Source organism: Ambystoma mexicanum, chromosome 4q, assembly GCF_040938575.1.
Source record: "Ambystoma mexicanum isolate Mex_15411 chromosome 4q, UKY_AmexF1_1, whole genome shotgun sequence".
NCBI classification, from domain to species: domain Eukaryota; kingdom Metazoa; phylum Chordata; class Amphibia; order Caudata; family Ambystomatidae; genus Ambystoma; species Ambystoma mexicanum.
Window position 1 is genome coordinate 224,359,021 of NC_090928.1, and position 20,677 is coordinate 224,379,697.

General features: G+C 46.2%; 1 protein-coding gene across 5 annotated transcripts in view; it reads right to left on the reverse strand.

Annotated features, from left to right (window-relative positions):
- The window catches only part of DDO (D-aspartate oxidase), a 364,955-nt gene that overhangs the window by 219,245 nt on the left and 125,033 nt on the right, over positions 1-20,677 (reverse strand). The window contains exon 1 of one of the 5 annotated variants that reach the window (XM_069607758.1): positions 9,723-10,035. The exons of 3 other annotated variants lie outside the window; for them this stretch is intronic. The gene's annotated coding sequence lies outside the window, so the exon portion shown is untranslated. Of the gene's footprint in view, positions 1-9,722; positions 10,036-20,677 lie in introns of those variants that run through there. One more of the 5 variants, XM_069607759.1, reaches the window with a different exon arrangement.

The window sequence follows — 20,677 nt, forward strand, 5'->3', positions numbered from 1 at the left end:
TTGTCACCCTGAGTGGGACGGGCATGCCCAGACGTGGGTCCCGTGCCTGCTGGGCCTAGAGACTCAAGCTACTCCTCACTGATGACGCCCAACAAAGCTGATACATGTCTGGGGATGCTCGCGGTCTCGTGCAGAAGGGATGTGACCTAGCAGTTCGGGCTGGACTACCCCTTTGTGGGTGGGGCCAAGCCTGATTTGCATATGGTCTTTCCCCTTCTGTAATGGCTTGGCAGGTGAAGAACGATGGTCTGGAGGGTTGCCAAGAGCAATGCCAGAGGTTAAGATTCATTCTAAACCTTCCAGCCATCACCTCTTTTGTTTTGCTAAACCCACGGAAACACGCCGTCAACAACACATGGCCTACCGTCCTGCATTCCGACAGGTGTCCCGATGAAAATGGTACCTCACATGTCTGGATGCACCTACCTGGGCACCATGGGGAAAGCCAAAAACACCCCGAACCCCAAGTCTTTTCAGACAGCTGAATTTCACGATTTTTCCATACAGGCATACCATACAGATATGGGCCTCGGGTGTCCAGGCCACCAAGGAAAACAGGGAACCCCATACATTTCCGAAAAGAGGACACCCATGGAAATCCGCAGAGGTCTGACTTGCGCAAATCGGCCCAGAATGTATTACCCAGAAACCCCAGCAAAGTCCGAAATGTGACCAAAAGTACCAATTTTCTGCAGATTTCACTTGGCTCACCAACCGAAACATGCCGCCAACAACACATGGCCTACCGTCCTGCGTTCCCACAGGTGTCCCGATGAAAACGGTACCTCACATGTGTGGGTGCACCTACCTGGGCGCCAAGGGGAAAGCCGAAAACACCCCGAACCCCAAGTCTTTTCAGACAGCTGAATTTCACGATTTTTCCTTACGGGCATACCATACAGATATGGGACTCGGGTGTCCAAGCCACCAAGGAAAACAGGGAACCCCATACATTTGCAAAAAGAGGACACCCATGGGAATCCGCAGAGGTCTCACTTGTGCAAATCAGCCCAGAATGTATTACCCAGAAACCCCAGCAAAGTCCGAAATGTGACCAAAAATACCAATTTTCCACACATTTCACTTAGCTCACCAAACGAAACATGACGCAAACAACACATGGCCTACCGTCCTGCGTTCCCACAGGTGTCCCGATGAAAACAGTACCTCACATGTGTGGGTGCACCTACCTGGGCGCCAAGGGGAAAGCCGAAAACACCCCCAACCCGAAGTCTTTTCAGACAGCTGAATTTCACAATTTTTCCAGACGGGCAAACCATACAGATATGGGCCTCGGGTGTCCAAGCTACCAAGGAAAACAGGGAACCCCATGCATTTCCGAAAAGAGGACACCCATGGGAATCCACAGAGGTCTGACTTGCGTAAATCAGCCCAGAATTTATTACCCAGAAAACCCAGCAAAGTCTGTAATGTGACCAAAAAAAAGAATTTTCCGCACATTTCACTCGGCTCACCCACCGAAACACACCGCCAACAACACATAGCCTACCGTGCTGCGTTCCCACAGGTGTCCCTATGAAAACGGTACCTCACATGTATGGGTGCACCACCCAGGACACCAAGGGGGAAAGCCTAAAACACAGGTAACCCTAAGTCTTTCATCATTTCAGGAATTCTGAGGACACCCGTGGACAAATTGCCCCAGTATTTATTAGCCACAATCCCCACCAAAGTGTGATATTTGGTGGGGAAAAGACACAATGTTCATTTTGTCTGGGGTTCTGGGTAATACATTCTGGGCCGCTTCGCGCACGTCAGATCTCTGTGCATTCCCACGGGTCTCCTCTTTTGGGAAATGCATGGGGTTCCCTGTTTTCCTTGCTGGCTTCGACACCCTCGACCCTAATCTGTACGTTGCCCACATGAACAAAATGTGTTGTGCCGAAAGGATTGGGGTTACAAGTGGGTTACCCTTTTCCTTTTGCGCCCCGGTAGGTGCACCCACACATGTGAGGTACTGTTTTCGTCAGGACACCTGTGGGGACGCAGGAAGGTAGGTCATGTTGCCGGGAACCCCATGCATTTCCCAAAAGAGGACACCCGTGGAAATCCACAGAGGTCTGACTTACGCAAATCGGCCCTGAATTTATTACCCAGAACCCCCGGCAAAGACCCACATGGGAGAAGGGTGCCCAAGGCCAGGGATATTACCGCCGACTTTGCTGGAGCCCTGGCTGCCCTGCGCTACAGCTTCTCCCCACCAGGGAGTCCCGGCAGTTTGCCAATACCTCCCAAAGGGTAAAGCTGTAATGCAGCCCAGCAGCAACTCCAGGACGGTTGGAGGTGATGTCCTGACCTTGGACATCCATGTACCATGTGGGTGTACCGTCCCCTAAGCACAGCAGCAGCTCCAGGGAGCCCCGGCAGGATCCCCATTCCTCCCCTGAGGTAACATCTGTAACATAGCACAGCCAGAGGTGGAGCCTGGGCTTGCAGACGGACAACCCACATGGGAAGGATCCGCTCCCAGGGAAACACCAATGTTCTGCTGGCATGGGGAGCAATTTGTGGCCTGCCCCTGCAATTGTGTCCCAGCCCACCAACATATCTGCCCAGAGGGCACATTCCCACCCACACCACCAACAATCCAGCCCCAGTCTCACCCACCCACTGACAGTGGGACCTAACCATAGAATAATAAAAAACAGTACTCGTATAACGTTGCAGCTGCTCGCGTACAAAAAGCTGTAAACAAAACAAAAAACACGTGTTACCTACGGTCACACCAGCAAAAACAAATCAATACTTTTCAAGCATGCCCCCCCTTGCAAGCCATCCCTGGTGGTCTACTGAAACTCACCCACCCCCCAGTGAAAACCCATTTGCCCCTTCTTACGGGCAGATATCTGCCCCCAGGGAGGCCTGCATGAGGTGCCCCTGTCACCCATTTGGGGTGAGGGGCTGAGACCACCAACAATTGTGGGACAGGCCCCCCCAGTGGGTGGGGCAGTAAGGTTTGGGCACCCTGGGGACAGATTGCACACCAATGTGCCCCTCTGCACCAAGGCAAGTTTGGTAAACAAAGAAAAAAATTGAAAATGGCAGGCTGCACTTTAGGGGGCGCTGAGGGGCACCCTACACTGCTGGGGAATTTTGTAATGGGAAGGGGGCTGCACCTCTCCACCCCCAAACCAATTGGAGGGGCGGCGCATCTCATGTAGCCCTCCCTGGGGGCAGATAAGGGGAGGCTGTCCTGCACTCCTCCCTGGGCTCAGATGTCCCTTCCTAGGAGCAGATATCTGGACCCAGAGAGGGCTGCATGACATGGCCCCACTCCATTACGGGTGGGTGGAGGGGGTCACGGCCCTGTCCCATTAGAAAATTCCCTGTCGCTTTGGGTTGCCCCACAGCCCCCCTAAAATGCTTTCCACCATTTTCACTTTTTTCCTTTGGTAACCCAACTCCCCTTGGCCCAGAGGGGCACATTGGTGTGCCAATCTGGCCCCAGGGTGCACAAACCTTACTGCCCCACCCACTGGGGGGCCTGTCCCACAATTTTTGGTGGCCCTCTCCCCCCTCACCCTAAATGGTTGGTGGGGGCACTTCATGCAGGCCTCCTACAAATAGCTGCGTGAGGTATACCTTGTGGAGCCCTTCCTGGGGTCAGATGCCCCTTCCTATGAGCAGCTATCTGCCCCCAGGGAGGGCTACAAGGGGTGCTCCCATTTCCCCTTGGGATGAGGGGGAGAGGGCCACACCCCTTTTCTGTCAAATAAATCCCTGGTGGCTAGTGGCCCCCCTCACTCTCACCCAAATCTCCCTTTTTTTTCTTTTTTTTGTCCCCTTCCCTGGGGGCAGATGATCAGCCATCTGCCCCCAGGATCTGCACATATGTGCCCCCATGCTTTGGGGGCTGGGTGGAGAGACGGCTGCTTACTGTAAGCAGCCCCCACCTCCACCCCGCATTCAAAGACATCCCTGGTGTCTAATGGGCATTGCTGGGCGCGGATCGAGCGATCTGCGCCCTATCCGCGTCCAGCAATGCTTCACAAAAGGTGTCGTTGGAAAGGGGAGAATCTCCCCTTTCCAACAATACCTCCCTCGATCTCCGGCTTGAAATACAGCCGGAGATTGAAGGGGAGAAAGGTGGAGACTCACCTTTCATTTTCACTGCAGCAGCCCGAAATGAATGCTGCGGTGAAAATTACTTTCACTATCACGTCGGCGTGCTTTACGCATGCCGATGTAAACTGACGGTAATCCAGCTCCCTGGCAGTGAGGGGGGACCTCCCCCTCACATAGCACAGGGGTTGGATTACTGTTTGAGTTTTTGGGGGAAATAGTTATGCCCCTCCACTTAAATAATTCACCAGCCGCCACTGGCCCTCGGACTGTGTTAGGAAAGGGATGGGGGGAGCCCAGGGACTATACTGGGAGTAGGGTGCGGTGACGGTGCGCAATACATACTGTCAATTTGGCATTTTGGGGGGGTCCGGGCAAAAACGTTTGAAGACCACTGCTTTAAACGTTCACTGACCCTTTCAGTAAAACCGAAAAGTTGTGCCTTCCAGGAAATGCTATATACCTTACACAAGACTTTCATTAGCAGTAGCTGTCCAAAGACCCCAGTTCGGTGCAATATTTTAACTCATTTTTTCTAATAAAAAGGAGAATGCCCTTGTGCTGTTTCCTGCATTAATGACCGTCACTAAGGCCGTTGTCAGGCAGTAACACAGGGTCACGCAAGATCTGAGGCTTTGATGTTAGTAAACCACAATCTTTCTTTTACTGAAAATTGTGCTTTTAGGAAAAGTGTTGCTCCTATGCAGAACAGCACTTTTCTAATTTTACATAAGACCTCTGAATTGGGACCTTAGATAGCTATAGGTCTGACCTTAGCACAGACGATCTGACGTACTAAACAGACTGCGTGTATTAATTAGTACATGATTAAAACCCTGAAATGATAAGCACACAACAGCACACGTTCATAAACAGCTCTGCAAGTAATAGGAGCCATTAACCGACACTTTGCCTGTTCACAAGTGCGTGTGCACGCATGACGATTGAGAATGTCTAGTCATGTGCATAGTATGCGCGCAAACACAGGTTGATATTCTGGAAAGAAGTTAAAAGGTTAGTAGTATAGAGAGGAAAATATGTGACACTTACATTAAATGGAGAACCCACAGTATATTTAAATAAGGGACTCTTTGGTATAGTCCGGTTCAGTCCACTTGGGTGCCGCCCCACAGAAATGGGAGATAGTCCGCAAAGGTAAGGAGGGCTAAACAAGTTGGGTGAATGGGTAACTACTTAGGGACAGCTTTGGGATATGTCATTGAGTTAAGTTTTATGACCGTTCTCCACTTCAGCGGGTGCAAAGATCATCCCGCGCTTGACTCTTGCAACACCTTGCATCACGCTCTCTGCAAGGTTATGCAATGGGTACGTTTTTAACGGCGGGGCTCTGTATGTCCAAAACACGGGCCTTAAAGGCACCCCAAGGTTCTAGCATACAGCCAGAGAAATCACCTGGCAGGGGCTGTTTGAGGGGCGCCCAACCAATCAGTGGGTTTAGCTTGCATAACATTTCATCCAAACGATGCAAATGTCCCCACGCTTATCGGCCATGTTGTGTAGGCATTGGTTAATATTTAAACCCGCGAGGTTAAGGCAGGCTATGCACAAAGCCATAATTACAAATACCCAAAAGGGAGCAGCCAAGAAAGCGCCCTTTCAGCTTCACTCTGTAACATAGAAACGTGGAGTCCCATCTGCTGATGTGTCAATGGGACAGGAATGCAGAAAAACGGTTTCCCCTTTGGTGCGAGTAATACTTGCGTTATGACTCGCTTGTGCTATATCCGTCTAAAATAAGGGGTACGGGACCCCTGGGGGGGGCGTGATGTGCTGCACGGGACTTGCGGGGCAAGAGTGCTTCTAAATTGTGTAAATAGTACCCCTACTATCCAGGCTATTTCAGCCAAATGGTCAGTGCTTAAGAACTTTATGAATATTCTTCTAAACAACATAGACCCTGGACCCATTTTTTTCATTCAATTCAGGAGTTACAAATGTGATTAAAAACATAATTGAAATAATGCTTCTAGGTAAATAGCAAACTGTCAACTTAAACAATTTCGACCAGCTCCATTATGTAAATAATCACTTAAAAAAATTAATTATTATTGTTATCTGGTTAAAAATTAACCTTTACCAATCAACATAGAAATAGATACGTTTTACAATATTAAGATCAAAATGTCAAACAAATCCACCAAAGTTCAGGTGCTGGGCTAGTGGCAGGATAGGGGCAGTGCTAAGATATGCAAGCCCCCCGGAGCGCTGCCTGAGGTTCTGAACATGCCACGAGTGAATCTGAATGAATCAGAGTGAATCCAATTGCATGACAGCTAAATCTTGCTCAAACCAGGAGGAGTCTGGCTCTGCAGCAAATGGGTCATGGTTGGAACTGAGAGACCTAGATTCTGCAAAATAGGTCGGCCTGGGTGTGTCGCGGAAAGATCTGAATGATGCACAAATATGTTGGCTCTGCAGCAATCGGTTTGAATGATGTGTAAAAAATATCTGGTCAACGTAAAATAAGTCTAGCAAGGTCACAGTTAACCTGGTTATGCAACGAGCAGATCTGGTTAACGCGAATGCGTTTGGCTAGGCCTCAGTTATGCTGAGTTCTTCAATCAGTACATTTAGCTAATGTAACCTGGCTAATCAACATATATTTCGGCTGTGCGAGAGACAGTATTAACAGATCTAGCTACCCAAACAACTGTTTGGCTGTGATAGGTTCAGTCTGGCTACAATCCCCCAAATCTGACTGTGCGACGAGTGGATCTTGCGATGAAAAAAAAGACTTCTTATGCAATTAAGTCGTATGAGAATGCAGCAAATAAGTAGAAATGCAACAATGATCGTGGCTAGTTCTGAGTTGGTCCCAGATAAGTATGGCTGAACACAAGAAGTGTATATATAAATGTAAATCTGGCTGGATGTGTAACGATTAATTAGATAACTGTCTATGCAACTCAAATCAGGCTATGCAGTGGTTCATCTGACTGGGATACAGATAAAGTAGCTAGGCAAATTGAAACTGGCAATGCAGGAGAATGTATCAGCTTGTATGTGGCCATGACCAATTTCTGCATGTAAACAATTACAGCATTTGCCTGGGCTCCAAGGCGAGAATAGGGTTATATGCAGGCATCCACAGGAATAACTATAGTGGTTCACATATGCCCCGCCTACTCCAAGATGGTACATCCAGCACCCCTTCCTACCATGTTTCCCTGTGACCATGGAACACGCATACTGTATGATTGTTGTTGAACATCTGTAACGCACTCTGATGAGTCTGCTTTATGTAATCTGTATCGAAGTGAATATTCTGTAACAGCGCCACGATGCCTCAGGGCCGTTGTGCGCTTTATAAATTGAAATAAATAAATAAAATGGTATTATTGGGATGAAAAGGGTTTCACATTGCTTCTTAACAGAACGATTATGCGTCAACTTTTCCCTGTTCACGTTTGGAAATCTTCAGGGAATACTGGGTATTCCTCTATTTATTCACAGTGCGTTGCCCCTATGCGGGTGGTTCAACTCTAATATTTTTTTTAATTGGCAACAAAGGGGCCATGAGAGTTAAAGTGCACTGTGGGAAAGTTTTCAAAAGCTTCTGGAATTTAAAGTGATCTTGTGTTAGATGGCGCATTACCTGGAGAGAATTCCACATGGTCGCACCACCAATTTTGGATGAGCCGCTACCACTGAGGGTACATCTTCCAAACAAAAATGTTGAACCCCTTTAAGGGTCGTTTAAAACCTTGCTTGCTTGCATCCATTACAATGTTATTTGTATTTATTACATTTCTTAAGCGGACAAACCCCTTAGGCATCAAGGCGCTGTTACAACAAGTTACACCTCAATAATGAAAGGACAGAGCAAACATAGACAAGAGTCAGGTGGCTCAGTTGAACAGCTAAGACTTAGGTGGCTCAGTTGAAGAGCCAAGATTCGGGTTGCTCAGTTGACCAGCCAAGAGTCAGGTGGCTCAGTTTAACTGCCAAGAGTAAGGTGGCTTAGGTGAACAGCCAGGTTTTTAGTGCCTTTCTGAAGGCCCAGTAACATTGTTCCGCTCTTAATTATGGTAGGAGAGCGTTACATTGGTTGGCTGCCACGGATGGGAAACTAGGACCTACCCTTTTGCTTGTTTGTATTTGGATTGGACCAAACTGTGGGTGTAGGCAAGTCTCACAGGTCTGGAGGATTGGGCTTTGGAGAATCTTTGAGATATGCATGGTGGGGCGGAGCTGGAAATGCATATGTGTGTGATGGATAACGTTTTGAAGATAATCCTTTCTTGATTGGCAGCCAGTGGGTGTTTCTTCTTGCCTCTGTGATGTGCTCTCTTTTTGGGATGTTAAGTGCCGGCCGGATGGGATTGTTCTGGATCGCTGGGAGCTTATGGATGTTGTGTGCCGATGTGCCAGTGACGAGAGTATTGCAGTAGTAGCACAATGCTCCAAGTGTCATTCTGAATTTGGTAACAATTGTAACTTTTCAGAGGGGTCCTTTTAAAACTTGGTAGAACGGAGGTGGGATGAATTGGAGTGTGACTGGGAATAGGAGCGACAGGTGTTTGACTGGGGATCGGCCTGTAGAGGATCCATAGTTAACAACATTCATGCCTCACCAGGGAACATCTAACAATATAATAAAAGGCTAGATTTATGTTTGTTTGATGTAGTAGCTTTGTGTGTTTTTACCACTAGTGGGAGCTGTTGGTGTAGGATACAGAGACAATACCAATTCTCATAGCTTCACCTGTTGTCACTGCTAGAGGGAGCTGTTGCCTTAGGAAATGTAGTAGGTCCTACTGTGTCAATGAAAACCTGCACTTTGGTCTGTGTACACGGGCGCTTACACTAGTGTGTTGATAATTGGCAAGGATGGAAACAGTGGCCCATTATTTATGAGACACATCATAAAAAAAATACCTTGCACCACGCATAGGCACATTCCTGGCCAGCGCACAATCCAGTTAACCTATACAGGCCAGAGGTAAAAAGCAGCCTCAGTAGAGGTTCAGCCCCTCTGTGTAGAGTGTAGCATCCCCCCAAATCGCCTGACCCATTACTCATAGCCTTCCAGCAACCAGAGGCGTAGACAGGGTAGGGCCTGAGCGGGCAAAGCCCACCCAAAATCTGTAAATGCCCTCTCAGCTGCACTGTGTGGGCATTTACAAATGTTAATGTCACTGCAGGGGGCGCAACTGCATTAGCTTCAGGCCCTACTTGTTGGGCAATTCTGGCTACCCCACTGCCAGCAACCTGCATAATAAGACTGCCACTTCGGTTGCGACATGCCGAGAAAGGAGCGTCTGGTACACTGGTAATACCATATGCGCTGGTCTAAAACTCCCTTCGAGGAAAGGGTATTTTTATGCTGGCATCCTGCACTTGTGCGATGCAGTGGAAACGGTTGACGTATCTGCTGCGCTTGAACAAAAAGGTCCGAGAATATCAAGTTACCAAGACTGAAAAGCACGGCGACAATGCGCGTCGCTCATTATCTGCCAAAAAAGCACCTAACCTAACCGGCGTTTTCTCCTTTAAGATGCAAACTTCTCCCCCAAAGCTTTATACTCTTCAAATAATGTATCTATTTCTAATAGCTCTCGTAATTGTCTTCTTTCCACCCGTAATTCGTTTATTTTGGTTTCTGTACAGTGGTCTACCTTTTAAAGGAATGAAGTACCCGACGGCGAATGTTCCCGAAGCAGGGGACAGGCGCCTCTAGGGGAAGATGGCGGCGAGGCATCTGATCTGCTGCAGTCCCGAATCTCGTCGAAAGGCAGATTGGACCAATCCTCTGAAGGGGCGAGGGTGCACCTTAGTCAGCCGGCACGTCTGCAGCGTCGCTAGAAGTCATTATGGGGGGCGGAGGGAGCCCATATGGATTAGATTGCTTTTGCCATCTAGTTCTGCATGTCTTTCTTGCCTGGCGGAATAAAGCCTCCTTCACGTGGGCGGCGCCAGGCTTGGAGTCCTCTGCTGTAACACCCAGGCTGGGCTCAGGCATCAAGAAGGTGTCACGTTTCTCACCTCACAAAGACGCTATTTATACACCACTCCGGTGAGAAAACAGTTAATGTGACTGCGCAGAGAACAAAAGGCCGCCCAAAGAACCAGCCAGTTTGACATTTAGAATGGAATGCTCCCCTTAGAAAGACACGTCACCTCTGTGAATAAGGCCTGTGAAAAATATTATGATGCCTGATTCTTTTTGAATCGGCCCATTCATTTATTATAGAGAAACATTATTAAATGTTAGATAGCAGACCCCCTGTGTGGAAGCTAAAGGCTTAACTACTTGGCTCAACTTTTAGTTGTCCGATTGTCATATCTATGCATTGCATTTAACGCCTGATGGCATTCTCACGTTCTATTTTGGAATGCCATCGTGTGCAGTCCTTTTGACAGTTGGAGAGATCGTGTGCAGTACTTTTGACAGTTGGAGACATTACCATACACGTCATTCAGAGCCATTGGTTCCTGAGTCTCCACATTGTGTTGGGGTCTTTTGGCCCAATAAACGTCTCTATATTATGCCCATTGGCGCATTTTAATTGTTTATTTGTACAGCGCGTATACACAGGTGGAGTGCTTCAAAGTGATTCAAGGTGGGAAGCGAATAAGGGAATACAGTAATCATTCTTAGGCCTTGAAGTTTCAAATGATCTAACAGAAAAACTAGCATACTAGACCTGACAGCATTTCACCAAGTGCATGAAGGGTTACAGTTGCGACCAAGCGAGGGAGGGGGAACAGAAAAGGGGCTTGGGGGGGTGACAGGCCAGACAAACTAACTAGTCCTAGTACATTTAGGTCATGCATGCGTACAGACGGAGGTGCGAGGAAGGGGGGCTGGAGGGGAACAAACAAGGTAAAGCAAGCGTGTTGAGCTAGAAAAGTCCTCTTTTTTAGGGGGCTGTGTGACTGAGGACCGAATGTAAGAGTATATAACAAAAATGCCACTGAAAACAGCTACCCGCCTCTACACATGCTAGGTGTACCTGGTTGCACTAAGTGTTGACAGTCATATTGGTCAAAATGATCCAAATAGGACAAGGGAAAGAATAGAGATCAACATATTTTAATTAATCCGTAGAAAACTAACATGTTAAAAAAACGTAATGCATTCTGTTTACAAAACATAAAAACAATTAGTGAAAAAACACCATCTTTCTAGTCGAAAAAAACAACAACTGCAACCGTCATCATTTTTTAAAAAACAGTTGAGTGAGGTTAGTATAGGTGTAGTATTGACATTGCATATATCCTCAGTTTATATTTTATTGGTCCTTGGCTCTGTCGACACAGAGAAATGTGTTTCTGGGCATTAGCTGATGTAGTTTGAAAAGAGGAAACATTCTCTGGCTGGCTTAATCTGTCATGAGACATGTGCTGAACCCGCCTTCAGGACAATAAGTTTTTAGGGACACAGATGCATAATGATGCAGCTAAAAACCAAAAACACAAAGATAACGTGTTAGTGGCACCTTTAAAAACTAAAGAGAGGATCTCTATAGATGTGCACGTGCAACCATTGGTACTAACCTGGCAATTACTTTGTAGCAGTGTAAGGCGTCGAAGGTGGTGACTGTGTAGACCAAATTCGATAACATCAACTGTGCAAACTTACAGTTTGAAAAAGGGCTAAAAAATAAAACCAAAATTTTTGTTTTTAGCTATTGATTTTTCGGAACCACTTACATCATCGTTAAATTGTGAATGTCAATCCTAGACGCACCCACACCTGGTGCTATTGCTGCACCACCCCCACTAACCACCAATGATCTAGACCTGTTAACCCAGAAACAAAAGAAGCTTATTCGCACTGAGTCGCACGGCCAACTAATGGTGGAATACCTCAAGGCGGGAGTTATCCCGGAAGGCCTACAGGTCAAAAACATTCCTCGAGTGCTCTTAGACAACCCAAAATTCATGGTGGGTTTCAGTGGGGTGGGCAACAAGTGCTCCAGGGACTGGGTGATTCTAGTGATTTCGACGGCAGAAGAGGAGGCTTAAACACAGAAAAAAGAACTTGCCATCCTAGAGAAAAAGATTCTAGATGAATCCATTATTCCAGAGACCAAAACACTACTGGAAAAAATACACGAAGAAATGGTGAAATTCAAGACGTTCACTCTTGATAAAAAAATATGGAAACTGAAAAAAGATATATCAAATTACAAAGAGGAGACCACTTATCCATACCTGGTCCCCGGCTTCTTCCAAACAATGAATGCCAATCAAGGCCATGCTCGGGGCACAAATGGGCAAAGACCTTACAAAAAATGTGTGTCTTTTTCAAATTCGAGCAACAGTAGTGATTCGGGATCTGTGAATGGTGCCCCCAGCAACAGAAGGGGAAATCCTTTACGAGGCCAGTTTTTTCAGGGACGGGGAAAAAGAGGCAAGATGTGACAACCAGGCAACCATGGAATGCGCACACGCCAGTGGCAACCGCCACCACAAACCTGGTAACTCCACCTTTGAAAATCCCTATCTTCAATTTGAGCCAACACAGCCTAACACCTGTTGAAATTGACCTTTTAAGCAAGGGTCTTTCTTTTGTGCCTACAAACAGTGCCAACCTGTTTGAAACTGAAATTGAAATGCAGAATTTTTTTCGTATTATACGATTAAAGTATTTTTTCCGGGAAAAAAATTCTGATATTAGACCATCCAAAAACACAACAGGTTTAAAGCCCCCGTCCTCCTTTACACCGCTGTCCACTATGGTTTCGCCTGAAATCATTAGTTTTGAAAACAAAGTGCTTCGAGAGATGAAAATTCTCATAAAAACAAAAAACAAATGCAGAAGTAACCTCTCAAAAGAAGAACAATTGGCTCTCACCAATTTGCAAAATAATGACTCATTTGTGATCAAGCCAGCGGATAAGGGCGGAGGGGTTGTTTTATGGGATACAAAAAAGTACAACACTGAAATTAGGAGACAATTGGAGAAGAAGAAATTTTACAAACAACTAAGGGGCAATCCAACTGAAATCATCCAAGGCGAAATCACCAGTCTTTTGGCTCATGCATTCAATGAAGGGTGGATTGATGATGAAGAAAAGTCATTCCTTACCATCAGTCATCCCATCATCCCTGCGCTATACTGCCTTCCAAAGATCCATAAAAATACTTCAGATCCACCGGGCCGTCCTATTGTGGCTGCGATTGGTTCATTGCTAGAACCTTTGTCTATCTACACGGATTCTTTTCTTAGACCATTTGTGCTCCAAATGAAGTCATATGTCCAAGACACAACTCACATGATAAAAATGTCAAGAATCTTGTGATTTCTCCCGATGACATTTTGGTCACATTGGATGTAGAATCACTATATACCAGCATCCCTCAGCTACAATGCATTAGAACCATACACACATATCTTGAGAAAAGGGCCGATTTGTCAACGCCATCTGATTTTATATGTGAATGCATTAGAATAGCTTTGGTGAACAACTTCTTTATGGTAGACAACACATTTTTTCAGCAGCTACATGGGACAAGTATGGGTGCCACATTTGCACCCGACTTGGCCAATTTATTCATGGATGATCTAGAACAGAAATCGGTCTATCATGACAACAATCCTTTTACAATGGAAATCATCGCGTGGTATTGTTACATAGACGATGTGTTCTTACTTTGGCATGGAGATGTAAGTACTCTCAACACTTTTTTAGAATGGTTAAACAAACAAGACCCATGCATAAATTTCACCATGAATTATGATCATCAAAAAATAGCTTTTTTGGATCTAGAAATTTACAAAACAACGTTGGGCACCTTGAATACTACCCTTTACAAAAAGCCCACTAATAAAAACACGTTGCTTTTCTTTAAAAGCTTTCACCCACAATCATTGCGGGAAAATCTCCCTTTCGGTCAATTTTTACGAATAAGGCGTAATTGCTCGACTAAAGAAGACTTTGATAGTCATAGTCACAATCTATCCCTTAGACTAAAAGAACGGGGATACCCCTCACACATCATTAGAAGATCCATGAAAAGGGCACGAAACACAGACAGATCTCGATGTCTGGAAAAACAAGAAAAGACACAAGAAGACAAAATCACCTGCGTCTCAACTTTCTCGCCTATCAGCAACGACTTGCGCCGCTGCATTCTAAAAAACTGGCCTCTAATTCAAACTGAAGATTTCTTTGTACAGAAACCACGTTTTGCCTTCAAACGCATGCCCAATTTACGTGACAAGCTTGTCCACACATACAAGAGCCCAAAGACAACTCAGACTTTGTCACAAACTACATTATGGCATTCATTGCCAATAACCAGGCACTTTAAATGCGGCAACTGTTCAGTATGTGAACTAACAGACATCCTCAAAAGCGTCAACCTCAATGGCTTCACTTGGTATCTCAAAAAATTCACAAATTGTAACACCCCTTGTGCTATCTATGCCATCACTTGCCCTTGTGGCCTTATTTATATCGGCAAAACAAAGAGACCAATAAAACAAAGAATATGCGAGCATCGTTCTTGCGTAAAAAACGCAGTGCCCGAAAAACCACTAGTGGCCCATTTTGTGAAAGCTAAACATACGGTGAAAGACATTCAGTGGGTTATACTGCAAACAGTACCACCACATCCACGGGGCGGTGACAGAGACCGAAAATTAAGACAGCTTGAACAAAAGTGGATTTATAATCTAAACACAGTTCAATCCGGCCTGAACATCGGAATAGAATGGAGTCTGTTTCTTCGAAAATGATTCACCACTTTGCCTTCACATCAGCTGTTTTCCAACATATATCAGTTTGAGATATATTATATTATTGTGTTCATCTTTACCACACAGCCCACCTTAGTGGATGTGGCCATGCTAACAAATCCCCTTTTTCTATATTTAGACTGTTTGAGTTCTCCCTGTAAAAGTGCCCAATTTGGTCCCTTCGTCACGGTAATTTGCAAAGACCAGTCAATGCTGTCTTGCAACACCGTTTCAAATCCATTTATGAATATCAACAGCACCACAGAAGAAGGATGTGGCTTTTTGCAGTGATTGGAGCAATTTGTTCTGCATTTTCGTTCATCGAGATCGGCCATTTTTTCAACCAAGATGGCGTCCGATTTTTCGCTCTCAACAAGCACGCGCACGGTCTAGCAGTCGGTTTTTAAAATACAGACACACCTGATCCGCAGCCTTCAGCGTTTTCATTCAGCGCGCGGCATCGTAACAGTCTGCACCTTGCTGGCAAGATACGCCGGGTCAAGAACAGGTAAACAGATTAAAAAGTTAACTATGACCCCTGTGAGTTCAGTCTCTCACTAGTACTCTATGTGTTTCTCTCCTTTTGGAAAATAGTCACACGACGTTCCATCTGAGAACTTTGTCAAATAAATATAAGGCACCCCCTCCAGTCCGGGTCCTTCGGATAGCAAACTGTGGCTTTCCATCAGTAACACTGACAAGACGAACACCGTTCCATCTAACTACACTCCGCGTCGATCAACGCACACGCACAGGGCTCGTGCTCGAATGGGTTCAAAGGTAATTACTATCGGTTGTTGGACAAATGTTGGACATACTTTTAATAAAAACATAATGTTTAAAGTCATTAAGCGCATAGTTTCGCTTGCGCATTCACAATTTAACAATGATATAAGTGGTTCCGAAAAATCAATAGCTAAAAACAAAAATTTGGTTTTATTTTTTAGCCCTTTTTCAAACTGTAAGTTTGCACAGTTGATGTTATCGAATTTGGTCTACACAGTCACCACCTTCGACGCCTTACACTGCTACAAAGTAATTGCCAGGTTAGTACCAGTGGTTGCACGTGCACATCTATAGAGATCCTCTCTTTAGTTTTTAAAGGTGCCACTAACACGTTATCTTTGTGTTTTTGGTTTTTAGCTGCATCATTATGCATCTGTGTCCCTAAAAACTTATTGTCCTGAAGAGGGATTCAGCACATGTCTCATGACAGATTAAGCCAGCCAGAGAATGTTTCCTCTTTTCAAACTACATCAGCTGATGCCCAGAAACACATTTCTCTGTGTCGACAGAGCCAAGGACCAATAAAATATAAACTGAGGATATATGCAATGTCAATATTACACCTATACTAACTTCACTCAACTGTTTTTTAAAAAATGATGACGGTTGCAGTTGTTGTTTTTTTCGACTAGAAAAATGGTGTTTTTTCACTAATTGTTTTCATGTTTTGTAAACAGAATGCATTACGTTTTTTTAACATGTTCGTTTTCTACGGATTAATTAAAATATGTTGATCTCTATTCTTTTCCCTTGTCCTATTTGGATCATTTTGACCAATATGACTGTCAACACTTAGTGCAACCAGGTACACCTAGCATGTGTAGAGGCGGGTAGCTGTTTTCAGTGGCATTCTTGTTATATACGGGGAACAAACAAGTCCAGTCCAACAGGGCACTGGGTTAAATGCAGAGAGGTTGCCCGGCTCATGGAGCGTAAGCTGAAAGTGCAGTAATGCTGAACATAGTGTAGCGGCCTGGAGGAAAGTGCAAAATACTGGCGGGGAGCCTGGGACCTGTGAGGCTCTGGAGGTGAAACAGGCAACCAGTCAGCGAAAACTGAACAGAGTTAGGGAGGAAAGAAAAAGAACAAAGGTTAACAGGAGAGAGGGAGAGAGATGGAGCAAGACAAGAGGAAGGTCTTGAGGATTTTCTGGAACTTAAGGTGCTCCGGCTCAAGACAGAGAGAGGCAGGGAGGCTGTTCCAGAGGGAGGCACCTGCAGAGGATAACGATCTACCCCCAAATCTTTGTGAAAACAGTTCACCCACAGAGAGTTGGGGGAGGACGAGCAGAGGACTCTAGAGGGAGAGTATTTAGGGAGAGAGCTTTGTAGATAGTGTGGGCCCCGGCCCCAGAAAGCCTTGTGGATTATGCAGAGGGTCTTGAACTTGATCCTTGCAGCCACGGGAAGCGTTGGATTATATATTTACACAACGCAGTGTGATCTTAATATTACAACAATTAAGTGGCGACAAGGGTGGAATTGGATATATAAAGACCCCAACACACAGTGGCCACCTGGGAGGAAGGAATCTTGCATATTACCCAGGAGACTTGGAGGTGAGCGGAGGAGCTATTTCAACCTTTGGGTGGCAAGAGGTGAAATGTGGTTAGTGCAGTGAGTGACAATTTCATGGCACTGCATATCTGTCTGGCCGAGACAGCATCTGTGAGTTGCCTGGGCCTGGTGGGTTGGTCTTAACCCTCCTCCCCTATCAGGGCCTGTGCCGGGGCTCGGGAGGCAGTCTTAACACTTCACTCTATCAGGGCCTGGATCGGGGCTCAGGGGGCAGGTCAGGATCTCACAATCACGTGTGAGCTTGGGGGTAAAGTGACCACAAACTACATTTATCCCTGCAAACTTACCAGAGCTCCCTTGTGGCAATGGGCACACTGTGAAGTCAGTACCATTTGGTGGTTGCTGCTAGGTGGCTACACACTCCGTGAGCCTGCTGCCCATCCATGTGGGCGGATGTGGGTGGAACATTTATTTTGCCAACAGAAATCGCTCATTAAGGGAAGTATTCTGTGAAGAAGGCGGGACATTTTGGTTTGCACAATCTTCATGTGATATTTGGTTAAGCAGTGGCGCCATCTCATGGCCAAAGGCAGACTGGATTTTTATTGAAGAAATATTATATTAAAAGAGTTCAGTTTTTTCCGTATGACATCCTGGTGGGGGCTAAGCATGAAGATGAACATGAAATTAGGGTACAGGAGGTTTTACAGAGGTTGAAAAAGGCAGGTTTGACTGTCAAGAGGGAGAAGTGTCAATTCAAAGTTCACCAAGTGTCTTCTTTCGGACATAGACTAACTGGTAAAGGATTGAAGACATGCCCTGAGATGGTGGATTCCATCCTTAATATCAAGTCTCCTTCGAATAGGGATGACATAAGATCATTTTGGGCATGGTGGAATTCTACGCCAAGTTTGTTGAGAATTGTTCTGCTAAATGTGCTGTGCTCAGAGATCTCTTGAAGGGAAGAGTGGAGTTTACATGGAGTGTGAGGGAAGAGGAAGTTTTCAGAAAGATAAAGCAAGAGTTAGCTAATGCTCCCACTCTGCATGGATTCAGTCCATGGGATGAGAATATTATTAATGTGGATGATTGCTCTAGAGGTGTAGGGGCTGTTTTGTCTCAATGCAGAAAAGGTGTTGAGGTTCCTGTGGCATTTGCGTCACACTCTTCCTTTTCATCGGAGTCAAGGTATTCCACTATCGAGAAGGAGCGTTTGGCATGTTACTGGGCTTCAAACTACTCTAAGACATATGTTTGGGGGATTCCTTACGTTATTAGAAGTGGCCACAAGCCTTTAGCTCATTTATTTACCACAAGGGGTTCAGGTCTGGCAAGTCTGAGAATTACCAGATGGTTACCAGCCCTACAGGGTTTACATTTTATTGTGGAATTTTTGCCGGGCTGCTGTAACCTTGTTGCAGACTGTTTATCCAGGTCCCCCTGGAAAGTGGAAATTGAGGGGGAGGGCATGTGTGATGAGTGGATTGCCCAAAATGGAAATACTGCACGGGCAGCATTTTCCAAAGACACTTGGTTGGCAGGTATTAAGGAGGACACAGACTTGAAGGAGACTATCACCAGAACAGAAAAGGGATGGTGTTTGGGGGAAGAGATGATCTCTTCATATTACTGTCATGGGTATTAGGCAGGTAGTTGGGGCAAGCTGGGTGGAGGCTTGGCAGGCCTGGCATCGGCACACAAAGAACCCATAACAAATCCCTCCTTTCATTCCTTCCTAGTGTTTGTAGTAACTTCCTGGTTACCACTTCCTGTCGCCAAACTGGAAGTGCATGATAACTCATGAGCTCTCTAGTGTTTGGGTGTGGCTGGCTAAATAAGACACACCCAAGATTCTTCCAGTGCTTCATGTTGCTTACTGTGAGCTGTATCAGCAAAACACTTGCCGTGCTCTGGATCAGCCGGCATCTGCTTACCTGCTCCGGATCATCCTGTTTCTGCTTACTTGCTCCGGATCATCCTGCTCCTGCTTACCTGCTCCGGATCATCCTGTTTTTGCTTACCTGCTCCGGATCATCCTTCTTCTGCTTACCTGCTCCGGATCATCCTGCTTCTGCTTACCTGCTCCGGATCATCCTACTTCTGCTTACCCGCTCCGGATCATTCAGCTTCAGCTTACCTGGTTCTTACTCCAGGCCGCAGCTATCTGCAGTCAAGAGGTGACTTCTACACCGGCACCTGTAAGAACAAAGAAGAACAGCGTTAACACGTGCACATCAGTAACGCTGCGCATACTCACCGAATCTTCCCGCGATGCTGGAATCCAGGTTAGTTGCACGAGCACACAAACCCCTGTAAGAAAGAAGAGACATTATTCATTGCGCTCGCTCCAATAACGCAGACACTTATTTCACTGCGCTCTCTCTCTCTCTACGTGGTGCATACTTACCAAAAGGCTCTGTGCAAACTTACCTAACCACCAAGTCTCCAGTAGCGCTGAACCCAGACTCGAGGCGCTAATACCACATAATTTCTCCTGCAAGGGAAAGGGAGAGACATTACCAGGCTCGCTCGAATTGAAGGCGCTGCGCAAACCTACCAGCAGCTAGCTTCTACACGCATCGCTACTCATCCACAAAAATACCAGCAAACAAAGACAATACGGACAATTTTGGACACTCAAGATTCTCAGCGCAACGTTCACTTGTGGGAAGGACTTTCTAGCCAGTGAAGAAACTGGTGCCTTGAACTCTCAGTCTCGCTGTGAAGGCATAAAACAGCGTTTGGCATCTGAACTCAGACTACAGACATTGGCACCAATCACATGAGTGAATCGCGCCCCTGCAAATGAAGGATGGAGTGCACACCCTACTAAAGATCAAGGTAAGCCCATAGGGGGACATCACAGCACACAGTAAAGAGAAGGGAAGGGCCCAGGGGAATCGGGTGAATTCAGGTCTGAGTGTACACCTTGTATTTGACAGGTATTCCTCCGAGTGAAACAGGGGAAGTGAAGACTCGGGTCAAGGGAGGCTCGTCCATCGCTTCTGCAGAGACACAGGTGAGAGTGACAGAACACAAAGCCGTCCTCAATACGTCTGCCCGAGCGATGGAAACCTCTGAGGTAGACCAGCTTTACCTATTGTTAGGTCAACTACGGGCCAAGGTGCATGCAGCCCGCTCAGAGAGAAATGCCTTAAGGCACGAACTGGTAGTCAACAGGGACAAAACTGACGATTTGTCAAGACAGCTCCTACAGACCCAAGCTGGTCTAGCACCCCTACCAGGTGGAGTTCCACAGGGGCAGCCTACCGTGGCATCTGTAGCCACACCCGTTCAGATATTGCTTCCAGGCAACATCCCTTTAGCACCCCCAGAACGCTTCTCTGGGGATCCCAAGAAATTTGGAGTGTTCATGAATCAATGCCGGCTACATTTCATATGCAAACCAGACACCTTTCTGAACGACCAAGCTAAAGTAGCTTTTGTCTTCTCCTATTTAGGAGGGCACGCGGCGGACTGCTCTGTCCCGTTAGTGCTTAGGGATGACCCTTTACTTAGAAATTGCCCAGGTTTTCAGCGTGAGCTGGAAACACTATTTGCCCATCGGACTCAAGGTCAG